Source organism: Argopecten irradians, chromosome 12 (assembly GCF_041381155.1).
Source record: "Argopecten irradians isolate NY chromosome 12, Ai_NY, whole genome shotgun sequence".
Lineage (NCBI taxonomy): Eukaryota > Metazoa > Mollusca > Bivalvia > Pectinida > Pectinidae > Argopecten > Argopecten irradians.
Genome location: NC_091145.1, coordinates 4,851,757 through 4,864,654, shown reverse-complemented (window position 1 = coordinate 4,864,654; position 12,898 = coordinate 4,851,757). Strand labels below are relative to the sequence as shown.

Genomic DNA, 12,898 nt, shown 5'->3' with positions numbered 1-12,898 from the left:
GAACTGACAAAATTTATCAAACTTTAATTTTGCTTATTCTGCAAGATATAAGTGCTTTTGTTTCATTTATTCTGTCTCCTATAGGCCACAATGAGATCACAGATCAAAACTATTTTATAATTTTCCAACATTCAATCTTCAAAGTTTTTTAATTTCTATGAGATGTTCATTAAATTTTCTAAGTCAATAACATTTTACCAGTAAAACAAGGTGAATTACCGCATTCATCCCTAAAGACACATTTTGACTCTTCTAAAACTAAAACTGGAAAGGCCCATTATAGAATTTCAGGGGTGAAAGTGATGATATAGTGTCATTGTAACAGACAATAATTGTCTTGGTCAACATTCATCCCCCTAATGGCCATCATTGTTTTATTAGGACACTGAACCCGCTGTGGTAGACTGACCAGTTTTATGGCGGTCAGTAATGACCTGATGTGGGAGACTCACCATCAGTTAACATAATGGTCTATAAATGTCATTCTCATTAAACTGGTCCCACTTATATAGTCAGTGGCCAATAACCTCTCATCAATAGCTTCGGTGGTATTTTCTGGGTTTTTTTCCCATCACTAATTAGTGAACTGAATGACAAACACCAAAACAAAAACCTTTGATAATGTCACTGTTGTTTGTTTTCACAAAATCGGTTGGTCCAAGACTAGCATTCAAGGTGTATTGTGACCTTGACCCTTTCAGCAATAGACACGAAATGACCTTTAACCTAGAGCCAATATGTCTTCTACTCTGCCAACATTAGATCTAAAATGACCTTGATCCTGTCATCAACAGACCAGATATGACCTTGACCCTGTCAACAGATCAGATATGACCTTGACCCTGTCACCATTAGATCTAAAATGACCTTGATCCTGTCATTAACAGACCAGATATGGCCTTGACCCTGTCAACAACAGATCAGATATAACCTTGACCCTGTCACCATTAGATCTAAAATGACCTTGATCCTGTCATCAACAGACCAGATATGGCCCTGACCCTGTAAACAACAGACCAGATATGACCTTGAACCTGTCAATAACAGATCAGATATGACCTTCACCCTGTCAACAACATACCAAATATGACATTGACCTTGTCAAAAACAGACCAGATGACCTTGACCCTGTCAACAGATCAAATATGACTTTGACCCTGTCAAAAACAGACCAGATATGACCTTGACCCTGCCATCAACAGACCAGATATAACCTTGACCCTGTCAACAACAGATGCAGTTCTCTGTCACTTCTATACTAGGTTCTAAGTGTATCTTATTTTATTCATGTTAAGTGGCGTTGAGAGTATAGCACTAATTACATTTCATGTCTACTCCAGTCCTAATATGGTCATCTGTACTATACCAGTCTGTATCGGTACGGTAAATGTTCTCAAATCACTCAAGTTCACATCACAACACTGTGGTAAATATTCTTATATTCGCTCAATACATTCTATATACAGCTGGACATAGTCTACTGGCCAAAGGTTATTCTCCAAAGATCAATATAAATAAATTTTCCAAGTTTAAAAGTATCAATGGCAGAATCTTGCCTGGCATGTGTTACAATATTTTTTTCTATAGATGTGAATATATATATATTTTTTGCCATTAGTACAATTATTCTAGTCCACTCACATAAAACTTCGCACAGTAAAACACCAGTTGCCACAGATCTAGCCCAGCAAACAAGTTTGTACAGTAGAACTAATGTTATTGATTTGGACAAGTACTTCCTGAAACAACAATTACTTTCCTGGAACAACATGCTCATTGGAAAAGGAAAATGATTGGAAATTGAAGTATCTGGCAGAGAAGTCATTCCCTATGAGACCAACACATACTCGAGTGATACAGGCCGTAGATTCATAGCTAGACCTCTGTCGCCAACAAACGGTGGCGAGCAATTTTATCATAGCCTGTCCAAACCAGGGCCCAATTTCCTGAACATTCCTTAATTTAAGGAATTCCTTAATTTAGAAATCTGCATAGAAAAGCATTGGATAAGATAAGGAGAGCTCCTTTTTAACTGAAGATTTTAGCAAGACCTTTGTCGCCATCAAACAGTGCCAAGTAATTTCATCATTGCCTGTCCAAACCAGTAGGGATGGGTATCGCGAAAAATTTTGTATCGCGATATATCACGATACATCATAAGTGTATTATGATACATATCATGATATTTTGGTATTATTTTTGTATAATAAGAATTGCATGTTTTTTTCTGTCAATCCCGCACACCACTACAAACCAGAGCCCAATTTCATGAGCATTTCTTAACTTTAAGGAATTCCACGACTTAGAAATCTCCATAGGAAAGCATTACAGAAGTTAAGGAAAGATCCGTAACTAAGATTTTTTCTTAATTTTTGTAATGCTTTCCAATGGAGAATTTGAAACTGGGCTCAGGGCGTAATACCAAATGCAAAATGTTCAAATCAAATTAAGAAGATTATTTAAACATTAAAATTTTTAATATGTTATTACACAAGAACATGTAAGCTGATGAATATATTTTTCAAAACAATATGTTAAGGAAGACTTTTTTTTGCTGAAGCAGCTTTTGTGTATTTAAGTGATGAAATAGGGATGGGTGGGATTATTGCCAGATCCAAAGTGAGCAATTGCGACATAAAATTGTTCCTTGAAACATGATTCTCCTTTCAATATAAACGACATGATCCTTCTTCTCAATTAACACGTGAAGACACATCTAGACATCCTTTTAGATTATCAGCCCAGAAGGTTAAAACCGTGAGCTAAAGGTCCTAGACAATTGCCAACTCTACTTATCTGAGAAAAAAAACACAATATATTGACTGGTTCTGTAACCCAAGCCTCAAGTGAAAAGCAAAGAAATATTATCCTCTTGGAACAAAAACATACGGCCATTGTCATGTCTGCTGATAACGTTGTCATAGCAACCATGACGAACATGAAACTTCGTCAATATAGAAACAATACTTAAGTAAAAGGCAAGAATTAAGTTCCCTGACAAGTCCATTCGTGTTCTCCGATAGGATAACTCCTGCCTTTGAAACTGATTGAGTCCTGTTATAAAATATTCAATAAACCTAAATAAAAATAATTCACATTTAGTTAATTGCAAATTCTCCATAATGGAGGAGATAGATGGCGACGATGATGATAGGATGATGATAACGACGATAACAATGATGATGACGATAATGATGATGATGACGACGATAATGATATGATGAGTAGGAGGATGATGATGATGAGATGATGATGATGATGATGATGAGAGGAGGAGGTGGAGATGATGATGATTAGATGAGGAGAGGAGAGGAGGAAGATAATTATGATGATGACAATGATGATGAGAAGAGAAAATGATGATGATGAATTGAGGAGGAGAGGAGAGGAGGAGAATAATGATAATAATGACAATGATGATGATGTTGATGATGATGATGATGATGATGATGACGACGATAGTGATGATGATAATAATGATGATGATGATGATGATGACAATGATGATGGATGATAATAATGACAATGATGATGATGATGATGACAATGATGATGATGATGATGACAATGATGATGAGATGATGAGAGGGATGATGATGATGATGATGATGATGAATGTGATGAACAATGATGATAGGCAATGAGATGATGAGATGAGGAGAGAGAGAGAAGGAGAGAATGATGATGATGACAATGATGATGATGATCTGGGGACAGTATTAGAAGCAATATTGAGTTGTATCCCTACATGAAATGTTACGTCAGTAAAACTTGGTGCCACCAGGCTGCTGCACTGACAGTGGTTCCAGGAAGTAATGCATCCTTATGTATACAAATTAATCATATTGGCAGATTTTAATCTCAATCTCTCAAACATACAGTACATCAATGGTTGTAAAAAATTAAAAGACTAGATTAAATCTCAGGAGGTTTTTAAAAATTTCTCATCATGTTAAAGCAACAAATCAACATCCTCAAAAAGAAGCAGAATATGCTAGCTAAATGCTGACAGATGATTTATATGGGCGACATCCCAGAAAACTGTGGAAAAAACAACAAACTAGTTTGTGCTATGATGAGATCGATATTGTGTATAGCTGTGTGTCTAGAACGGAATATTCCTGGAAGTAGGCTGGAGCCTGATCAATGGTAATCAATATTGGTAAATGTCAAAGCATTACATTTCTCTGGGCAGCAAGGATTTCATTGTTGGGTTCTATAAAATGTAGGTTAACACGGAATTAAGATGTGAGGTCATAAAAAAATCACTATAAAATATAGCTAAGAAGTGCTGTTAAAACATTATAAATGCTCTCGCCTTCATATGAAATCTGGATCACATACCCAAGATCAGATTTAAGTGCTATTGAAGGTCACAGCAGAGGTCAAGGTCAAATTTGACCTTATAATAGATCAAAAGGTCACCTTATGAAGGTCAACTCCAATATAAAAAGGTCTGAATAATGGAGACAATGTTCAATTATAGACTAAACTGAAGGCCTATGGTGACCACTGATCCCTCTGCCGATACAATATACGGGTACCCATTATGAAAAACTTCAGAATGTTGGAAATTTCAACCTTAAATTTATTTTTAATGTCACTGCGTACAGGTAAAAAAAGTTCACCACATGGTCATATATATCCTTACAGGTTCAAATCGTTCACCAAGACAAAGGTCAAATCCATCCCAAACTGGGGTTCACAGAGTTCAGCCTGACAAAGACAAAGTGAAATCCATCCATAGACACTGGGTCAGATTTGCCTGTATCCGAGTATTGTTAATATTTAATTTGTTATTACGTTATATGGAGAGCTTCCTTCTCCTCTTGAGCATGTGCCAAAGTTCGTTGGCACTACTGACCTAGTGAAGCCTCCATTCTCTATCTCATCCTAATTACTTTTGTTCTAAATGTATTTTTGGCATAATTGATTAGTCTAAACCAAAAATGGTTTATCATACGGACTGACTGACCTTAGCTCCACCTAGTGGCAAATATTTCAGCTACACAATTGTAGGTTAATTCTCTGAAGTATATGTGGTGGCAGGGACGCCAAAATTGGGCGTCCTATTTATGTTACGTAGTACAATTAAGGATGACAAGATTGGCGGTTTCTATTTATGTCAAGTCATTCAAAGACGACAATAATGACCGTACTTTAAATGTCATGCTGTACAAAGAAGCCAAGATTCGACCATCCTGTTTCTGTGATGTGGTACGAAAAATGTAAGATTTGCTGTTCTATTTCTGGCATGTCATACAATGATGACAAGACCTTATGGGATTGAAACCTGTTATAGAAACGATAATAATTACATCATTACGATCTCTGAAATATTTATTCCTTTATTGATTCCGTGTAAAATATTTGACATCCTCCACCTGTCCAATATAATCAGTTGGCTATGATCAGCATTAAAATTTCAGGTCAAAATTTAGAGAGTAAACAAAATAAACAAAAGAATCATGCAATTTTTGTTAACAAATGCATTATTTAAGTATACTGATTTCCAAATGCTGGAAACATATGAGCTTCAAAATTTCTGCAATCTTAAATTTTAAAAGTGTTTTTGGTGTTCTGCAGGGATATCCCATTAAACACAATTAATTATGACATAATGATTAAGTCACTTTTTTACTATTCTGATCAGAGCTACAGATATGGGGAGATATTGTCAGATATTTAGCAGGATTTATTATTCTGACAACAGTTTGACATTAAGATGACATCACTGGTGAAGCACTTTTAAAAAAAAACATTCAATAAAAAATGATAACTGTATTTTTTAATCAAATCTAAATTTTTGATTCCGGTGTCTGGGATAAATGGAATCCAATTAGGCAGTGCAATACCGTCATAGTTGAGCGAGTCTTCTACCAACATAAGGGCGGGTCGGGTGAATGGTTCAACCAGCGGTCGCGCAAGAACGATCATGAAGTGATGCTGACGATCAAACAGATTTTTATTATCTAATTTCCTGTTTGAAAACATCACATAATGCCGTCACAAAGTAAATTTACTGTTAACTTGAGTTCACATCATATGAATATGTAATGAGACTGCTAATTTTATAGTGCATTTTGTACAACTGTGAGTTGACTAGAGCATCAGAACTAAACAAAAAGCCGCACAAATTCTGCATAATTCATGTCCAAGATTTTAATGCTTTAACACTTTGATTGTTGCACCCTTTTTTCAACTCTGAGGATTCATGCATCAAGACTTCAATGCAGCAGTTCAAAAATCAAACCAAAAATGTTTAGACTGTGTATCATCCCAAATAATTCCTGTTTTATAAAATATGGAATAAGATGACACAAAAGACCATCTGTAGAACCATTCAAACGTTTGGTAGACCTTGTCATGCTGTCGTCCTTGCAAGGTCACACAAATAATTAATAAACTCAAGAGCTCTTTGAACAAAATTGGTTTTAAGTGCCATGCATGATTTCCTTTTGATTTTGCCCTTTGGAGTACTTATAATGTCTTGCTAAAATTTTCATTTTTGGTTTTTGATGTGTTTGGTATAAAAAAATTAATAGACTGTGCATGATTCTACAAAAACAGAATCACTGCCTCCGCTAGGAATCGAACTTGGGACCTCTGGATTACCAGCCCAAATACTCAACTGATGAAGCTGAAGAGAAATGACCTCTTTAGCAGAGATGTATATTGTGGCCAGCATTAATGAGGAGTTACAATTAAATTACTGGTAATCTTTGGCTCATTATCTAATAGATATGGCCTAATTTATTACATCAGTGGTAGATGTTTTCAGCCATGTTTAATATTGCACTTTAAACCAATAACCCATTACCATATAAAGTTATTTGGTTCTCTCAGAAAAAAATTATAAATCTGATGCTAAAAACCTCCACCGGATATTCCAATTTCGTGCATGGTATGCAAAATTAGACCACATAATTGGGACCAAATAGTCGCATCAAATAATCGGTTTTGTCCTCAACTATTCGGCGGGCAATATGGTCGGCAATCCCCGAGGACGCATTTGATGATCATATGACACATTTGTCGGATGCCATTGTCCGCAGTCAATTTCTAATTCATTATCAGCCTGTGTCACCCAGAAAATGTCCTCTATTTTAAATAAGTTATCAATGGTTCCGATCAATATTGTAGATACGACAATTAAACTGAGAACGACAATGCTGAACTGCATTTCCTTTGTTTGCATTCTGTAATCGAACACAACATATGGCTCACAATTTACCATACAATACACATAATCAATGATATTTTTAATGACAGCTCTCCCAACTAGAACATAGTCTAAACAATTAACAAGGGCAAAGGAATATATTACACAAAAAAAAAAAAAAATTAAATGCACATTACAATATTTTGAAAAACATGTACGGAATACATATACTCTTCACGGCTTGTATTTAAGGTGTAATTATGATGTTTTAACTGCATTTATGATATAATTAATTCATTATAAAATTGTATACACTCCTCAGAATTTCAATGACAATCCGTTTACATTGTAAAATTTCTTAAACATTGAATTATCGATATAGCATGATTAGATTGAAAACTGGCAAATCTAATTTCATGCCATATGTATTGATTGAATTTTATATTAAAGGAACCCCAGCCCCCCACAAGCCCCCTTCCCATCTGGGTTAAAGGGAGTTCAAAACCAACATGGGGCAGGGGGCAGTTGTCAGATAATGACAGTTGGTGGTGATTTTTCTTCTGATACTCCACCTTCTTGACTGGCTATTTCAAGGTCATAAAACAACAGCAATTAACAACTATTAAAAGAAAAATAAAGTGGAATTCAAGGATGTTCGTTGAAGAACATTAAAGTTTAACAGAGAAATATTTTTCTTAATGGATGAAAACTTGTTGGAAAGATTTCAAGAGCCTTGATAATGGGAAAGTGTTAAATATAATTCACAGTTTACAAATCACCAGACTCTGAAGCCAAAAAAGTGACCTGAGCTTCTAGTAAAAGTACCATAAATCTTGTACGATGACATCTCATCCATCAAACATACTGTACTTATTTTAATGTAAAAACTTTATTTTATTTCAGTTCATGACATGAAGTAAAAGCATTTGACGTTACAGAAATATACCCAACGTATATATCTACAATAAAAACGTGTGATTTAGATATCATTTTGTTGGGAGAAACAGGAAAAGGATAGGTGTAGTATATGTTGATATCTGACAGATGGCCGAAACAATCACCAAAATATGCGCCCAAAAAATAGATAAAACATTGTAAATTCTCTCATAAAACTGAATAGGAAATGATAGGGCAATGTTAAAAGATATATTTGACATATGAGAACGGATTCCCTGACTCCAGACACAAAAAACGGTGATATTTTATCAGTTACTGCGGTCACCGTGACAACTAGGTTTAAAGTTTATCACACAACATCACCTCCAAGGAGTAGCTGTTCTAACCCCGCCCTCCACTTGAGTTCCAGGCCCTAAAACCCTTCAAGTCGAACCCCTGGCCCTTTATATCAAACAGCCTTATAAAGGAAACAGTTGTCTTGCTAAGTCATTAAACATGGATCTGAAAAGGTCTAGCCCTGATATTAACTACGAAACCAACTGTCAGATCATATTCTGATAAATGTTTGAAATGCTTCTGTTTCTGCTCATCCAATTTAAAACCATGTTTTAGTCATAACTCTGCGATAATATGCTTTTAAATTAATCCTCTCGCTACACAAAGGTGAAGTTTGTTATCTACATCTTACATAAAATGAAGACATATTTTATCTGTTATACCAAATATTGCAAAGTTTCACACATTCACATGCAGTTCTCAGACGACAGAAAGACGGAGGAAATTTCTCCTGCTGATGAGAAAATTATCAATATCAATCCAAAATTTGGAGAAAAAAAGTGTAAAAATATGGAGATCAAATTTCGAATACAACATAGTGCTTCCTGCATACACAACCAATATTTCCTAACCTGAATCTCGGGTCAAGAAATCTTGACATGAAATTCACCTGAAATTCTGATTAGCTGTGTATGTTCCATTATGGTAACAATGTCAATTACAATATTGTACAAGTTAGTCCATAGATTTTCAGAAAAAGAAAATCTTTTCAACCTGAGGTAAGTACACACCTTCAAACATGTGAAAATTTGTACAGAATCCGCCCACCTCCTATTCTCACCTACAGCTACTCCACCTGGTCACCCCCCTTAAAACCCACATACACATAACAATTAGCCTCTCGGTATTTAACAAGATTCAGGCATCAATCTCCCTACATTATCTTGTGAATGCTGATCTCACATCGTTTCATGAATTTTTAATGATAAATAGAATCTATGAGGTTTGAAACTCGACGTCCTAATGACATTGTTAAGTTGTAAGTTACGATTAAACCCCACCACAAGGTGTTCTGCACTCGCTCACAATACCATATGCTAGGATTTGTTCTTTTAATGTTAACAATCCTTCACCAAATAGCTTAAAAGTGCAACATACTTGTGGTTTATGAGCTACCTTAAATTCTGACATTTTTTTTATTTTACAATTTCCCATTATTACAATCCCAGTAGAAATATTGAGGATATAGAGTAGCCTCCCTTGTTTGTCCCCTCGGTATGGTAGATATGTCCGACGTTAGACAATTGTTGGGTGGTATTACTCATACATTCAGCTCTGTGAGAGTCACAGCTACACATTGCTGCAGTGCTAAAACACTCCCCAGAATCCTGAGTCAGGTTCTTCCGACTCCGGAGCAGCGGAGACTGTGTCTCCGATCAATATTCTATTCTCCCGTCATACCATTACTCATTGAGAACCTGTAGGGAAAAAACAAACCAACAAACACACGTCAAACGCGCGCACATGCTCCATTCCACTCGTCCATTGATCATCCCGACCGGTAATGAGTACAACACTAAACCACGCTTCCTTTTCTTTCTGCTAGCAAGCATTTATAATGCAAGCAATAATGTATTAACCATTCCCAGTGTTCAACTCAAAACTCAGATTAACCTCAATAATGACAAAGTTCTGTCAGTGTATAGATGTTCGATCGTGGGTGTGAAATTTGATAAATTATCATGCAATTATCAGTAGATCTATTGTGGATGTTTTATGGTAGCAGGAGAATATGTTTGTATTGATTAATGGCCGACTGTTGAAGTGAGATACAGGTGTCACACATCAGCACCACACAACATCGGCTTTTAATGAAAGGATAAATATCAATATCTACCAAAAATCAATATATATACGGAGAAGAATGGCTGTATCATTACACCAACACATGTTTCTTGCTAGGTATAATATTAATGTTGATTATCCGTGAGTCATGACGGAGTCTTAAATTAGCCTGAGCAGACGACACCATCATATGTCAATATCTGGACACTTCAGAGCCAAAACCTGTAAGAAATACTCACAAAATACTATAGCGCATACAATACCTACCTGTCAAACATGAATATCCAAGATGATGAACGCGGCCAGAAAATCAAACAGCAAAAATAATAAATCCTACAAATAAATCCAGTTTTAAAATTCCACACTTTTTTAAATAAAAGATTCCCCAGATAGTCACTGTCACAGAATGTGCTGATTTTCTACTATATATCCAGCTGTATACAGGCTCAGGTGCCAGTGGACTGCAGTGTATGTTACTGGTCCTCCAGCCTCCGAATCATCTACACACAGATGCTTACTGAGCATGCCCAGCATTACATTATGTGAGCTGAGGCAACTGGTGCTAACTAACCTATTGACAGTCTCTATGATGTCGAGGGATGCTGGAGCTATTGTTATTGTCAGTGCTTTTACATGTATTTATGTATGATAAAAAAACTTGATGCTTTAACAATGTATTTATGTATGATAAAAAAAACTTGGTGCTTTTACATTTATGTATGAAAAAACAGACTCTATACTTTATATGTGTACATGTGTGTGAAAAATGATCAATAGATGATTTTTTTTCATCTGGAAATGTTATCATCAGCTCAAAACATCTCATGCATTTTTTTTGTAAAACATTATGAATATGATCAATACATTACTATTATTTTTCGGACACATGAATAATTCAAGATATGAAATGATTTCTCAAAACATTCAGACGTGGGTTTAAAAATTTTTTTTTATTACAGATCATCAAGCCTTATCTACTCAAGGGAGAGAGATGCTTTTTATTTACAAGCAACCTTTGTGTAGATGCTTTTTTCACTTCTGAATTTTGTTGTACTTGAAAATTAAAAGCTGGTCTTTATAGACAGGTTAGTATACTGTACATGTATATAGACAGTTTCTTTTTATCTGTGTACAGATATTATGCATTTGTAATGCATTTGTAACATGGTTAAAAAGCGTACAAGAATTAACCAGAGTATCCAGAGAAAAAACACTGACCTAAGGTAAGTACATTTCCACTGCTCCATGTTGGTTTTGAACTCACATCCCAATGGTGGAGGGCTGTAGTGGTAATATGTCAGGCCACCTTAACTGGTCAAGCTTTTGTAAAATGTGGTATCCTTATAGCCAGAATGATTTATTCTAAATGATATTATCATAATTAAGAAACTGAAACTAGAGAGAATCTGAAAGAGCACCAGCCAAACTAAAAAATTCTGAACCCTATCATCCAGATTCAAATATAATTATGTTCTGACAGGCCTAATTAGGGTCTGGACCAACTGGACACCATAATGGGTCTGTCAGACTGGACACACATTGACCACTGTCCAGTTTGTGGTGATGTCACCTAATGACAAAATCATAGACAGTACTAAATAGTGCCACCCCAGGTTGCTGGCCTTAATGAGGCATGTCACATGACATAATGATGATGACCTTTTGATTGTGTCCTTGGCCATCAGATCCACACACAGTCCTTTAGGTTCTAGTATAATATGGACATCAGTAGTTTACTGATAATCATATATCTTACAACATTTATCTAAACTGAAAGCAGCTCTCAAAGATTCCAGTATGAAAGCCAACACCATATAGCTTCAGTCATGGCCGTAGAATTAAGCACCCTCACCCTTTTTGATGTCTCAATTTAAATTGCCCACTCCAAAACTACATAAAACGGTATAGACCAATAATTTCGTATTAGCTGTCAGTCAATTTTTAAGCCCCTATAATGCAATAATGCAATTGGTTATTAATAATAGGTCGTCTCATGCTTTCATGTCTAACATTGATGTTCAAACATATCAAAGAACTTAAACAAAGTCTTGAATTTAATTAAAAGATTTTTTTGAAATTATTATCCTCTTTTATATAAAGTGGAACAACCTTAAACTGAATTAGGATATATCGAAGCAGGTTAATTTGAAATACATTACACAATCCCTGTCCACACATATTCATTTATCTGTTTCCTTGTGAGATTTTTTTATTCATCGAGGACTTTCAATATCAAATGCGGCCTTAAGTTTTTACGAAAGCTCTACCTATAATTTCTTAACATTGAAACACATTATGAATATATCTATCACATTTATTAATAACCAACATATTTTAAAGTACTCGGTAGATGTAAAAAGCACATTTCTTATACTGATTTAATGCCAGTAGGAGGAACTGTTTCACGAGGATCGACTTTATCAGTCTTTTATATGACAATGTTACACAAAAATTACACACCCCTACACCTGCGTTAGATTAGGCCGGTGTTTAGACCAATCATTAGTTGTTTTCTTCCGGAGTTTTTATCCTGCCTCTCTCCCCTCAGAAGTAAATGGTTCAGTCCACAATATTTACAATCTGGGCTAATCCATTCATGTATATAGGGTTGACAGGTATACTTTGAGCATATGCATGCCATCAATTGGGGGCCATTAAAAACTAAATTATTAAAGAATCTGAGAATCTATGTAAAACAGGTGAAATCTGGAAGCCATT

The 12,898-nt window shown here is 35.5% G+C and overlaps 1 protein-coding gene across 9 annotated transcripts in view; it reads right to left on the bottom strand.

The window, feature by feature from the left end:
• The window catches only part of LOC138336277 (neuroglian-like), a 127,281-nt gene that overhangs the window by 44,463 nt on the left and 69,920 nt on the right, over positions 1–12,898 (bottom strand). For 2 of the 9 annotated variants that reach the window (XM_069285692.1, XM_069285703.1), the window contains exon 1: positions 10,448–10,683. The exons of the other annotated variants lie outside the window; for them this stretch is intronic. The gene's annotated coding sequence lies outside the window, so the exon portion shown is untranslated. Of the gene's footprint in view, positions 1–10,447; positions 10,684–12,898 lie in introns of those variants that run through there. 9 annotated transcript variants of the gene reach the window in all.